The following is a 15,114-nucleotide window of genomic DNA, read 5'->3' as shown; positions in this document are numbered from 1 at the left end:
GGCGGATTTGTGGACGGCTGCACAGTCAACGACTTGGCTCCCGCGTTTTCACCTTTGCCCCTCGGCGGAACAGAACAGGAAAAGTTAAGCAAAACACGAAATTAAGAACGGAGAATCCCCACATTCCAGGCAGTATCTATGTGTGAGTGTGCATGTATGTGTATCTGTATGTATAAAGGATACATTAACAAAATTAGCGCGGCAAAGCATTCAACCAAACTTGGGGCTTCCAAAGGATTACACTGGGAGCAAGCTGCGAAGCCATGTCAAGAAATTATAAATAAAATCAAGCGTTTATTAAAACGTTCTCAAGAAAATATATTTTTTCTTTAAATTTAAGTGATCTTTGCTTATGCTTAAATTCGAATGCTTTCTCAAACATCGATTTGTTATTTATTTTAGTGTACACAACCACTCAATGAGAATCTAAAATTTGCCCCAAGCAAATCAATGTGGGAACAGGAAGACCGAACTCAGCTCAAGCACTCAACACTCTTCGCAAATTGCCGGAAGTTTCATGCGATTAAAGCGCCATTATCGATGTGAATTATTTTAACGTTGATTTCACCTTGCTGCCTCGCACAGGACTCACAGGACTCCACTTCACTCCACTCACTCCAGTGCAGTCGGAGGACTCCGTTCCACTCAACTCCACGATGGCAATCAATTTGTTTCGGGGAACCTTAAAAAGTAATTGCCAAGCATTTGTCCGCAAACAGAAAGGAAGTTTATAATAGAGTAGCGAGTGCCGAAGAAGAGAAAAAGGCTAAAAAGGACGAAATGGAGACAAGCTGAAAACTGCGACAGAAAGTTTTTCGCGCAAACTTGAAATTCAAATTAAACTTTCCTTAGTTATTTTTTCATGATTTGTTGCCACCGCTTTTCCGCTTACATTTATCAAAACTTCACCTGACTCTACTTACAACTTACAAAAATATCCTGCCACAATGACAAAATATTATTTCGTTACTCAAAGGCTGCTGGAAATCGGTCCTTTTTCAACTAATAATGGCTTAGCCTTAAATTTCAGTTTAATTTAGCTCCGAAATATTTTCACAGTACCCATTTCAACTTAAAATAGACTCTGGCTGCCATTAAATTTGACTTGCGAGACGACCAACCGCAGGACTCGCGGCTAATGAAGTCAAAACGAGGTTCAATGCCTGTTTGATGGGCTTTGGATGCCTTTTGTAAATATTTAATTAGTTTGATTCACATGCCGGCCGCAAAATTGATTGACTCCGCCGGCTCACCGCAAAGGGGTTTCGGGTGATCCTTGGTTACGGCAGCTCCTCCGGTTTCCATTGCTCTGGGCTGCGCAGGCTTAGAGCTTCGCTTGATTAACAAAGAGCTCTGCCGGGGGAGGATTCTATCGGGGCCAGCTAATTAGCATTGCATGGACATGGTGCCGGAGACTGGCACCTGCAGGAGCAGCTGAGTCCGTGTCGGCATAAGTTGCCGGAGAGCTCAAGTTAAGCTACAATGCACACGCATCGGATCAAAAGGCAGGCGTCTAATTGGCAACATTTGGGCAAAATTAAATTTGAGAAGGAGTGGGAGACTTAAATTTTATGAAGCTAATTAGTGTTTCAAATTTATGCGGAGTATTTAATTAAATTTAGCAACCCACACTGAAATTGTACCAGTTTCATTAGAATTCATATTAATGCAAAGAAATATTCAAGAAACTTTAAAGAGCTTTAGATTAAAGTTTTGGGCCAATTTTTTGTTTATTAGTTCACATTTCTAATAAAAATAATAATAAATAAGCTTGTGTAAATACAATTTTAATCAATGCTTAATTGCATTTAAAAATATTATGTATATAATGCGGTGCATTTATAAAATCGATTCTACACACACACAATAAATTTCAAGCTATGTATGATAAATGCAATTGCAAAATTGTTATATGTTGAATATATTACATGCACAATAATAAAACAACGCATAGTTTGCGGCGGGGCAGAATCAAAATCGCTTAATCAGAAAGGCCAGTTAAGTGGCTAGTGTATTCAATGTTTAAATGGCCTATTGACAAAGCATTTGCCCAATTGCCAATCGAACGATAATGCCAGACAATTGAAATTTATCCCCAATTTGTTGTATTATTCATAGTAATTGGGCCGAAATCGCATCAGTCATCAGCAGTAGACGCTTCACCAATTAACAAATCCATGCTCGACGACAGTAGATTGTGCGGCAGGATAAAGAATTGCAATCGTTTTCGAAAATAAATAAATCTGGGGATGGCAAACAATTTATGACAACGATATTCTTGAACAAAGCCAAAGTGAGGTGATCTGTTCATGTTGTTGCTGTCAATTTGCCTGAGCACCTGTCTTCCTTTTTTGTCTTTTTTCTCCAACTGTCAACATGCTCAAGTTCCTTTTTTGCACGAAGAGTGCAGCAAATCAATTTCGGTGTTTTCAAATAAAAATCATATAAAGTTCTGGCACTCCGCTTTACCCACTTCCGCTTTGGCCATGCTTACAAAACGGAAATGCCCGTAAAAGTATGCCATAAAATTTGCATGGACAGGCCACGCATCAACAGCAATTGAGCAGCTGGAAGAGCGGGAAAACATCTAGCATGTTGTACAAAGGAATTGCTCCTGCTTTTTGTGTTTGCGAGATGGGAAAAGTTATGGTAAATAATTCAAATGTTTTACGTACTTTTCATAGCGCTGCCCGTCGGAGTTTTTTGTTTGTTTCGCGAAGTTTTATTATGACAGGCGAAATTACAAAATGCTACAAGGTAATGCCAGCGGTCAGATGATGTTGATTATTGCAATCAGATTTAATTATTTAGTAATTATCCCACTAAATATTATGATATTCGCATTTATTCCAACTTTAGTAAAAGTAAAGCTCGGCTAAACGCATTAGTAAACTGCAAAGTTCAAGCCAGAACTCCATTGTCTGGAAAACATCCACACATCCACAACTTGGCAATGTCAAGTAAACTTATTGAATGGTACCGAATTCAGTTGCTGTTCACTTGCCAGCGATTTTGACAGTTTGCTAAATTACGCGACATAAACTTAATAGACTTCTATATATTTGCTAGACATTTGGCAGCTGCAGTCGTCGTAAGTCGAAAGCGGCACGAAGCTCGATTAAAGCCACAAGGCAGCAGAGTCCCAGAAAATAACGAAAAAATACAGCACAATACCAACAAGCATTTTCACGAGTCTGTGTTCCATTCGAACGGAACAATCTATATGTCGAGTCACAAAAACCCATACAATATATTTTCGTGTATCCCTTATCGAGTTTGCCTTCCAACTTCTTGGCAGCGGCGTGTTCTTGGCCCCAGCGGGTGCCCTTTCTGGGATAATATAAACTTTGATTGAGCTCTAGGCAGTCAATTTACAATATGGCTGACCTCCAAACAAAATATCGGGCTAGCCATAATTTTTAAAGCTCACAATCGAGCGCGCTTAATGCAGTTCCGTTGCACATTCACTGCATTTGAGTGTGTGTGTGTGTGTGTGTGTTTGGGAGTGTCGGGCTGACATAAGCGAAAAAAGCAGAGAGCATGACTAGGACACGAAAGGATATACTCTTTCACGGGAATATATATATAACAGAAGTAAATATAGAAAAATTAATAAAAAGTAGTTAACAATACAACATACTTTAAAAGCAATAATAGTTTTTGAGCTATAGCTTTTGAGCACTTACTCTATTTCATAAGTTTATTACGTTGTTGCCAATTTTCAAAACGTAAAATAGAAAAAGCGAAAAATGAACCGTATGAATTATAGGATGTGCATTAAATCCTATATTTCAGTGCAGCCACTTGTCACTCTCAGTGCTGCGCAGATGATTTGCTAACCCCTCGCATTTGCATGCGCCATTCTCGCAGAAGAAAGCGTATTGAAAACCGTCACAAGTGTGGGTGCCTTGGGGGAAATAAAGTGTGGGGCTGCGTGGGTGGCATAAAAAAAATTGCATGTGCAGCAGAAATTAGTGGGGCCATCGACAACCCCTCCACATCGCTGCCGCTGCTGCTGTCTCTGCTGTCTGGCTGACTGCCTGTGCGATGCTGCTTATGCTGCGTTAAGCAATGAAGCAGCACCCACAGATACACACAGCGACACAATAAAGGAGGTCCTTGCTCACGAATACACACACACACACACACACTCGAGTCGAGTCGAGCAATCAACCCTCTCCGCTCTCGTATATCACTCAATGTTATGGTTATCAGCAACTGCTGTTGCTGCTTCCGCACGGCACTGCAGTTGCTGCTGATGCTGCTGCATGTTGCATGTTGCTGCTGTTGTTGCCGCTGCTGCTGTAGCGCCAGACACTTGAATCTGCTAACAATGCACGCTGGCGTTAACATTGCGCCTTGTTGTTTTCGTTGTCGTTGTCGCTGTAGTTGCAAGTTGTCAAAGTTGTTGCCATTGTTGCTGCTGCTTCTGCTGCTTCTGCTGCTTCTGCTGCTGTTGCCGTTGTTAGTTGGCATCCATAAATTCTAATATTAATGGCGCGGGGGCGGGCAATATCCTTGCAGCTGCCTTTGATGCTTCCCCTTTCATGTAGATGTCAGGCGAAGGCAGGCCCCATTGCGAGTTACCCTGATTGCGGTTGCAATTGCAGATATTTTTATTCGGTAAACATATTTTTTACAAAATTTATTTACGCCCCAAACGCACATACCGATTTCCATTCCACTCCGTTCGACTCTTCCTTTGCACAAAATCCAATTGAAGAGAACGACGAGGGCGATGAGTTTATTTTAAGTAGTTCTCCAGCAAAAATTCCCCGAAGCATTTTGTGCGTTTGCCTCAAAGACCATTAAAATTCAATACACAGACGAACATAAATTCGATAAGTTTGGGAGAGGGGCAGCAACATGTTTTATTTTGGTCCGGCCACGTGCGTATATAACATGCCACACAGTCTGCACGGTTGGGAAAAGGATAAAAATGAAAAGGTGTGCGGGCGGGGGTGTGCTGCATATAAATTCAATAGAGCAAACATGCGAATGGCAACAGACTCACACACACACACAGTCACCACATCGAAATAATAAAATAAAACTTTATTGACACAAACACAAAACTCCCCAATGGACGTGTCTCGCCCAAAAACACCATAGCATATATATATATACAATCGAATGTGTATATATATGAATATAACATAGCGTCTCACGCGAACAGACAAATTTATGCATGTGTAAATATTGTTGCTATTTGATAAAAACATATTGACAAACGCTTGCCGAATCGAACCTCTAAACAAATTGTGTAAATGTCTCGGAAAAAAATTGCACAAATAAAATGCATTTCTCACCACTGATGCACATGCAGCGTACAATGTGAGAGGTAAAAGTGTGCTGACAATGGTCCAGATATTGTTGCCAAAATGTCGGAGGACAAATTGTGGGGGGAAATGATACGACACTTGGATGGATACGGAAAATGGGGACTTAGCCACAGATAAATAAATTGATGATCATTGAAGTTCTGCCTTCTCCATGCAGCTATGCATATTTGGAAACTGTATATATGATATAAATATAGTTCAACTAATAATAATAACAATCTGACGTCTATATTTAACCATAAAGCAAAGCACTTAAGTTGAAAACTTAGGAGACCTTTAAGCGATATTCTGCCCCAAAATGTTCGTTTGTGCACTTGCTTAATTTAAAAAATTCCAGCAATCTGCATATCATAAAAGAACATGCAAACACTTCGCCAGCTCACCCTCCTTTTGGCCCGAAAACTTTTATGGTTAAGCTGCGCAGTGCTTCTGCTGTTGGCTCATTTAACGAAACAATTAAAACGGCTTATGCACTAAACTGGCAAACACATTTATGCGACAGAGCCGAAAAATCCCAGAGAAGTGCACAGTCGCCTGTGTGGGCAAGGCACCCGAAACGAGCTGAATTTGCATTTGCCGCCTAATAGAACTTTAATTGTTTTGCAAATGATTCAGTTCTGGCAGGACTGCGACTGCTGTGCGGCAGAGTCGTTTAAAAGGCAACGAGCAGTTGGCCAGAATTTGGGCCGCACTTAAGATATGCAAGTTTATTTTCCATAATGCGGAGCCACCAGCAACGGGAATGCCAGCAACAATGAGTGTTGAATGCAACTTGGCCAGACTTATGCTAAAACTTGCCTCGCACACACACACACGTTATTGGCCTGATAAAGCGAACAGGCACGTGCGGCAAAAGGCAGCTCGTCCGTCTTCCTGCCTTAAATATGTGCACTGAAAGAAATACAATACAAAGAACAAATTGTGTTTCCATTTCCCGAACTGACAACATTTTAATCATTTATAAAGCTGCCAAAAAGTAGACATTAGTCATACTCTTTATCGCCCTTTCTATTTGTCGCAACCCATTCAACTAATTTCTCTCAGTGCCTTTCGTCTGGGGCAGGAAACGTGCGAGATTCTTAGTCAAATGTTTCACAGTTTTAGACATGTGCGCCCATTAGATTGAACAGCAGGATCAGCAGTCGGATGTGTGAGGACGTATCCTGCGGGGGGTTGAGTGCGTATTGTGCTGTGCATTTCGGCCTAGGAGAACAACGCTGCAGCAGCAGCGGCAGCAACTAATAAAAGCTTTATGACAGGACCTCACGGAACAGCAGGAGACACCGGAGGCGAAAGGATGCCAGGCCATTGAACTTGGGCCTATGCCACTGGCGCACTTCCATCCAACTTCCACCGGCGTTTTGCCAGTCCGAGGAATGTCCTCTCGGTCTCCTGTGTTTTGTGTGTCTGTGAAAATATTTTCAAAGTCTTAACCTCACTGGGTGAGCAATCATAAATCACATGCCACTGCGCCGTGCTACCTTTTGTTGCTTGAGTGCCCACACTCGCAAACATTCGCACACTCAAACACCAACACACTAGCACACTGACTCGCACACACACAAGCTGTCGTCGTTCTGGTGTAGCTTAAATTTTATTTATGGCTGCCACCGTTCGATATGTGTGTGTGTGTGTGTGTGTGAGTCGGGAACTAACACACCAAAAAATGCGAAGCCTGCACATAAATAAAGAAAAAATGGTGGCATACCTCAAAGCGCCCACACTCGCACACACACATTCAAACGTCGCAAGTTTATAGAGTTTCGTGTTTATCAACACAGAATCCAAATCATCGGGATCTATGTTTCCAGGCCTTTGTACTGCGGAAGCCTCTTTAAAGCAAGAGTTCATCGAGCAGCTTTAGCTCTCTAGATTCCAGATAGTTTTTACAGTTACTTACAGTTCAATAATTTAATTTAAATTTAGCCATACAAGGGCATACATATAGGCCTCCAACTTATAGTGAGTGGTTCGCTTTAGCCACCGCAAAGTCCGCTTGTTCAAAAGATGGGCACATCGTGGCACGAGGAAAAACAAATAAGACTAGATAATAAATAAGAATTGACAAATTTATTGCCCAGACACGAATGTTGCAGGGGCAACGGGGCGGATGAGTGTGCCCGAGTGAATGGCTGATTGAAGCTGACACTCTGCCTGCCAGAGGCTGAAAACATTTTCCTGGTCCGCAATGACTTTGTTTCAATGCCTGTCGACCTGTCTGCCAACGGATTGCATGAGCCCGGCTAAAAGGGGGATGTTCTAGTCATAATATTGTGGCAGGCAAAACCTTTTGACGGTCAGTGTGTGCGAGTGTGTGTGTGTGTGTGTTTGCTGATTTGCGCATATTTTATATTTTTCGCAACTACTGCTGGCGTTTGCGAGACGGCTTTTCACTGTTGGCTGATGGCGTGACCCGAAAATGGCGCAAAAATGTGTCACGTTTCAATGCCTGCCCATGCGGTTTTAACGCAATTAGCCACAACAAATTACCATCATCAGCAACATCATCATCATCGCCATCATCGTCGTCATCGCAATCCCAGTCCGAGGGAGCATCATCATGAAGTCGACTCCTCTGCTGCTGGCACGTGAAACATGCGACTTTGGTTACACAGAATGTCCGACCCTCCAGTAAGCCCATTCCATGAGTACCATCAGTACCACCAGTTGGTCCAGTACCAGTTTTCCCGGAAAATCAGGTTGGAGGTGGCACTGTATGTATGGTCATGTGCGTTATATATGTGCGTAGAGCATTTGCGGTACAATGAACTGACAAGTGTAATTATGTTGTTGCGATGGGCGGGTTTGGGTGTGGTCTACATAACCGCTGATTGCTAGTCTATATGGGGGCAGTTCGTGTTGAGGAAACTCATCCGCTGAGTGTATCGTATCCCAGAGGAAAGCCCAACATGTATGCGAGTTAACCGAGCCGTAAAAAATTATAATCATTACCAGAGCTCTGTTTTAACTAATTTTTTTGCTCTGTGCACATATGAAGTACTATCTTACCCGAATGGTAAACTACTCTCTTTATACAAATCACAAGAGAGGCATGTAAGAAAAACTTTTTCCAAAAAAAAAAAATTATTTTCTCAGCTTTAGCCTCCGGAAACACCCATTCCACACATTCACCCAACTATGGCCTAATGAAAATTAGTTGGGCTGGAAAAGCTCCGGCTAATTATGGGGTGCCATGTGCTTAAATCGGTGCTATGTATTTAGTGAAACCATCCCTTGGAATGACAGTAGATTAGTTAACCTGCTGAAGGTGGGCTAATTGCAATGGCTGGCATATAGAGTCATTTGTACTTTATTGATACGACCACCGATGAAACTTCTAATTACTAAATTTGTTCTGGAAAAACTCAGAGGAGCTGTTGTAGTCAATGTTATTACAAGGAAAATGTGCGCAAACTTTAACTGCATGCAACTCGTGTGCTGTGTATTTATTAGATTATTTTTTGGATTTCAGCAACTGGCTAAAATTCAATTTAATTGATACAGAATATTAGATTTTTCCCTCAACATCCGCACGTTCTATTTTCAGATTTACCACAAAAATTCATTTGGCCAAAACTTCATTCAATTCATTATTCCAATAAAAGTCGAGATATTTATTTTTAGGTAGTCATTGAGTGTGCCGATGCAAAAATCGAATAAAACCGACTGAATACATTGTGTGGTAGAATGCATTTTCTGGCAGCGAGAAGGCACAAATATTTTACGGACATCCCAAGGTGCACAATACTTTCTCTTCACATTTCATAACTCCCTGGTCATATCCTAATTCAGGTTTCTGCCCCACAACCTCTCCCGTTCCACTGGGAAAGAGCGGGAAAGGACGAAAAGGACATCAAGAGAGACAACAAAGAGGCACTTTAAGTGAAACTAAACAGCCATGCAAGTGACGTTGTCGGATTGCGGTTGCCGGCAGGGAAAACGACCCGAGGAAGGGTTGTGTTGGATGGCCGAGTGTCCTGGCTGCGAGTCCTGGCCGGGTGTCCTTGCCGTGGCTGCCAGTTGGCCGTGTTGTCGGCTTGGGCAATACAAATTAAAATTAATGATGCACTCACAGCGGCACAACGGCGGGCAAGGCCACATAAAAACTACTTTACATGCGGGTACACGATGTCGCAAAGGCTAAGCTGTCCCACCTGGCCAAAACGGGGGGATTCACCTAATTTAATGCTGAAACTGCCATCGCCCTCCCTTTCCAACCCACCCTCCATTTTGCAGGGCATTTTATCTCGTTCTTGCTAAATGCTTGCGGTTTCCACACCAGACACAAAAGCACGAGGACACCGTAATGCAGAGCAGGTATCCTGACTGGAATTCAGGGGCGCAGGGAAACCACTTCAATTTATTTTTGACCAACATATGGCAGCCGGAATACAGAGAATGCAAGGGGGGGCGCCAAAAAGATGGGAACTCATGTACCCTAAAAAGTATATTCGACAGGTGGAGCAGGTGTCTATACAAGATAGTCAATGTCTGGGAGTGGGTATGTCTGATTGGCAATATGACAGTGAGTAAGAAGGATTCCTTATGTAAAATATATTTTTTTGTATAATTTAAAATACATTTTACTTAAAGCAGGGTGAAAAAAGACCCGTATTCATTAAGCCTTGTAAGTGCTTTGTTATTTCTATAAATAGCGAAGCAGGTTGAAAGGGAAACCTGGTCGTCCTCAACACCTCATCGTCCCTTTCAGCCAACTAGTTAGTTCGGGAATTGGGAAAAAACACGGCCAGCAACATTGTTACCTGCTCTTCCTTTATGTTGTTGCTGTTCAGCTTTGTTTAGCTGGCGTTTCGCTTCCTTTTTAGCCAAACAAAGGTGTGGGTATATGTGTGTGTGTGTGTGTGTTTGCGAGTGTGGGAAAACGTTTTAGTGCTTTCCACTTTTGATTATTGTTTTTAAACAACAATTTTCTTTTCATCAGCTTTTCAATTAGGTCCAACGCCGACTGGCGCCATTTAAGCGGGAATTTCCACAGCAGAGTGGGCGTGGAAGGGGGGCCAGAAAAACCTTTTACACGCCCTAATGCCTTCCAATTTCAAGTGCTTTGGCAGCCGCTTTGGCACTGCGACAAAGTAAATTAATCCATTAGAACGCTGCCTTCGGTTTTCTGCTGCATTCTGCATCCAGCATTCTTATTTTTACTTTTTTTTTCCGCTTTTTGCTGAATTTTTTAATTCCTATTTTTCCTTTCAGCTTGACGTGACCTGGCGATGGCTTCACTGGAACGTGGGCGGGCGGAAAAACCTGACCGAAGGCAGCTTCCATCTTCAACAGCTTACACTTCAATTAAGTTTTCCCTGGGACGGCCATTTGCCGCAGAGCTGACTTCTTTGCCAGCAATTTGGCAGCAATTATTGAAGCTTTGCCAATGCCAGGAGTCAGGTCCTGCGGAATGGGGGGCAGATGGGCAGACAATCTTGTCTACAATATAAATAAATTGCAACCGAAGCCATAGAGGACATGGGAAAATTTGCACTTGAAGCTGCTACAAAAAGCGGTCGCATATACATGCCCCATTTTGCGCGAGTATTTTCCATAATTATACTTGTATTTCCACGTCATTTAAGTAAGAGATGGGAGGGGGAATGTGGGTCAAGTACTTAATATTAAACCCCCTCGGGCGACCAACCATTTAGGGCTAATTTCGTTTTCCAAATGATATATATTTCTGCGTCTCGTATATTAAATGAGTAGGCACAGTGGTATGGAATCGAATGGCTTTATGATTTAGAAGCATATATTGCATTTCAACTTTTTTCGATGATGTTTCATAATCATTGCCGGCGGCATATATTAATATTCAATTTATATGAAAAGCTCAAACAAACACACGTGTACCCTTGGGTGATTTACACAAAGCTTCTGGGGCGCACTACCCACTGTGGCCAAAGGAGCCCGTTTTTATATACATTCATATGCATAAATAAAACACAATAAAAATATGACCCAAGCTGCGAGTGTGTTGACAGCCAAAAAGAACAAGGAGACAATATTCGAGCTTCCTTTATATTTGGGAGCAGAGTGTATCTCGCATATTATGCAAATTATTTGCACGAGTTTTCAATTTTGTTAAAACGCTTTTGGCCATTATTAAGACCCAGTGCAGAGGCAGCAATCTCTTCTTGTCTGGGAATATGATTAAAATCGTATTTTCCACAGGCCCTGCGAGACGGGGGAAATTCTCCAGAGATCGTGACTCACATGATTATCCTTGCTGTGAGCGGACTCAAATTGAGTTATGCCTCGGAGAAATTCATACATGTATGGAAATAAGCTTGTAAACTGGGATTAGAAGGATACCACCCCCCATCCGTGCCACATGGCTTTGATAACAACACTTCTCCGGGGATAGTTGCAGGCCATTTTTGCAGTCTCAAGCAAACACTGCCAGCAACTTATTCACTTTTTGTTTTCCCCCCGAAAAATAAACTGCGGCCAAAGGATGCGGATGATCCGCTCCCTCGTCCCGGCCAGTCTGCATCCCCTACTGCCAGTTCGTCCCAGTTCGTCCAGACTTCTGGCCTTTTCAGCAGCCAAATGAGCCACTGACAGCAAACGGAAAAATGCCCCTCGCTGCTGTGGGTTTCCCCCGTCAAGTTGGATACATCGCTCGTCCGCCGCAAAAATAACAAAATTGTGTGCGGTTAACTGCAAGGATTTTCCAGCTCGTCCGACCGACGACTGTGATGTTGGTCAGTCATTACGAAAGCGTTAGGGAGCAGCAAACTTGCGGGCAGATAACTTTTCTTGGTGCCAGAGCAGATTTTAATGATGTGGCTGGGTTATGTTTGTAAAGAACTTGTAAATTATTTTTCCAAAAATAAAACATCTTACAACGAAAGCTCTCCGCTCATGCAGTAAAGATGATTCATTTGAGTTGGAGCAAGTCTTTAAGCTGCCCAAGGGAAAGCCGTAAAAATGAAGCGACGTGATTCGTTTTAATGAAATTCACAGATGATCTCTGATCGTTTCATGTGAAACACTCTTACGTTTAATCCGCTCTACAAATACCTATTAATGTCTGCATACCAATACAAAGTGAATACATTTTAAGCAGATTGCTGGAGACTCAATTGGCCATAATCCTTTTTGGGCAGCAAGCAATTCGATTTAATTGGCTGTACGACAACAATGTCCATTATGAAAGGAAATTACGTAAGCACGATAACCATAACCACGTAAGCGCATCCACGTCTCATGTGTCGCCGGCAACAGCGCCACGTAATCGCCAGCAAACTGCCTATCAATTGGGGCGGGGGGCATTGGGCGTTGGGCGATGGGCGATGGGCGTGGCTCCTACACTTCCGACTTCCGGGTGGCAAAAAATTAATATGGCTGGCATATGGTGTACACGATTTTAATGGGCGACATGACGAGAAACAGGCAACATCGGGCGACTAACAATAGACATGACAAGCGACTGAGGAAGCGGCAGCAGATGTTGGATGAAGTGCCACTCCCACTTCCTCCAGCCGCCCCAAGTTATGTGCTCTAATGTTCCATCAACATGTGCTGCTATTACTGGTAATCGCCAACAGGCCTGTTTACCGGAAAGCTGGATAATGCCTCATAATGGTTGCTTACCTTAAAGAAAGGGAAACAATTTCAAAGTTCTTAAAATATGTAAATATTACGCAGCATGGTTAATAACAATTACATTTAATTGCATAAACTTTTGTTTAATGGGAAAGATGATACATCGCTATTTATTTAACCATATAAATCAACAGGCACTTTAAATCATCAATGGGGAAGCAATAAAGTAGTCTTTGACAAATATTCGAAACGATATTCATATCGTTTTTATGGTCACAATGAATGATAAAAAAATGTAAATCGAGTAAATAATGAATTAATAAACTAAAACAAGAATATTAATTTGTAGTGAGAGCTGATTAATTTTCACGTTAATGAGATTTAATACGACTCTTTAAAGGACTCTCCGCAAAGCGGCTAGTTATTCCTGTCTGATACCCGAACCATTACGCATACGCACTGTGTACGCCATTAACGGCCATTTCACATTTCCTGCTATCGAATTTCCGGTTGGGAAGTTTCCCAAACAAACCAAGCCAAACAAACCGAATGCGAGCCATTGAAGATGCTCACGTTCGTGTTGATTACACAAAGCCCTCGGCACGGCAGTTTACAAGAAAACAAATTAATGTTCTTTTCCTTGGCCCAATGATTACGCCGATAAGTTCGGTTTTTTACACAGCCTTCAAGTTGTTTTTCCCGGCAGATGAAAAGTAAACAAGATGACGCTGGCGGTGTGGAAGGAGGTTGAAAATGCTTGGCGCGTGTCTGCCGCAAAAATTGCCGGAAATTTGTTTGAGCTTTAAATTACAAATCATTATCGATGCGCATTATAAGTATTCGGCCTCTGAAAAGGAACCGGACAACGGGGCGATTTCCTACTGCCGCCAACGGCACTTGTAAAATCACTTTGAATAATATTGCATTTGGGCTCGGGCCCATTGCTGCTTTTGTCTCCCTTTGAGCAGATTAATTTCCGGCATTTACACTTAATTCCCCAGTTTCTGTCTAAGACCCAGTCCCCAAAATCGATGCAATCAGCTAAGGAGCAATTTACCAACATGTCAACGGATGGACAGCAATCGAAGCAGCCGCATTAGGCAAAATCGGGGCATACTGGGGAGGAAAGCTTTAGATTTGCACACATTACCACTCAATCTTCATATACCCAGTGTCTATGATATGCAGGATTTGAGGCTGTCCCATCTTGCCCAGTTCCCTTTTGCCCGCTTGGGCAAATCCTTCGGCCAGGACCTCGGCATGCACATGATGTCCACATGGCCGCAAAGATTTATTTACAATTGTGTTGAGACATAATTCCTTTTGATCGATTGCGGGACCACCGCTCCCAAGGGATGTGGATGTGGATGCGGACGTGGATGTGGAATGGACGGGCTATGGATGTGGCTGTGGAGCTTTGTGGTCAGTTGTAAGTGATGATTCTTTTGGTCCGTCCTTTGTCTTGGCTGCGTTTCGTTGGGCTCCATTTTCCCTGGAGAAAAGTGGAGAATGCCGAGAGAGGGCAGAATTATTTGCGCAATTTATGTGGCTTTGATTTCATTGGCTAGATGTACGGCCCGGGCGAGGGCAATTTATGGTAACTTGATAATTTGTGTTAGCATTTGCCAACAGTTCAAAGGACTCGTGGCTGTAAGCCATTTATTTGCCGGACATGTGGCACTACTACCACTGCCAAGCGTCATTATAATAAGGAAATTGCACTCCAGAGTGGCGATGGGATTACACAGAAAATCTGGGAGTTTCGTAGTTAGGGGTCTGCAAAATGAAATCAAAATAGGAATTATAAAAACCCCTTCCTGGTTGACTTGCACATGCAAGCAGTATGCTTTTCTACGCTTTTCGGCAATCATGTCCATTGTCATGCTCGAAATGTATGAATGCTTGAAAAAATATGATTTACATATCTAGAAGTTCTCTGATAACTTCAATCTATGCAACTGCTCAAGTGGATGATTGGCATGCCCTGTGCGATAATGACGGCAACTGCTCAACTATAAATTCCAGCCCTCAGTCCATTCAGCACTTTCTGCAATTGAAATGCAGTTGCAGCCAGCCGACTCATTCATCAGAAATGTGCACTTAACACATGGCAAAAGCAGCCTCGACTTTCCCGAGGCAGCATTGAGCATTGCCGCCTCATTCTTTGGTAATGCACATAAATCCTTAGAGTGCGCACTTAACTCCTTTTTATGCT

At 42.6% G+C, this 15,114-nt stretch overlaps 1 long non-coding RNA gene across 1 annotated transcript; it reads left to right on the top strand.

The window, feature by feature from the left end:
- Positions 1 to 1,039: 1,039 nt before the first annotated feature.
- On the top strand, positions 1,040 to 1,610 carry lncRNA:CR44112 (long non-coding RNA:CR44112). Its single transcript, NR_073703.1, has one exon. It is a non-coding gene; the product is annotated as a long non-coding RNA:CR44112 (long non-coding RNA).
- The last annotated feature ends 13,504 nt before the right edge of the window (positions 1,611 to 15,114 follow it).

The sequence above is a fragment of the Drosophila melanogaster genome, chromosome 2L (assembly GCF_000001215.4).
Source record: "Drosophila melanogaster chromosome 2L".
NCBI lineage: Eukaryota > Metazoa > Arthropoda > Insecta > Diptera > Drosophilidae > Drosophila > Drosophila melanogaster.
This window is presented reverse-complemented; position numbering and strand designations above follow the sequence as displayed.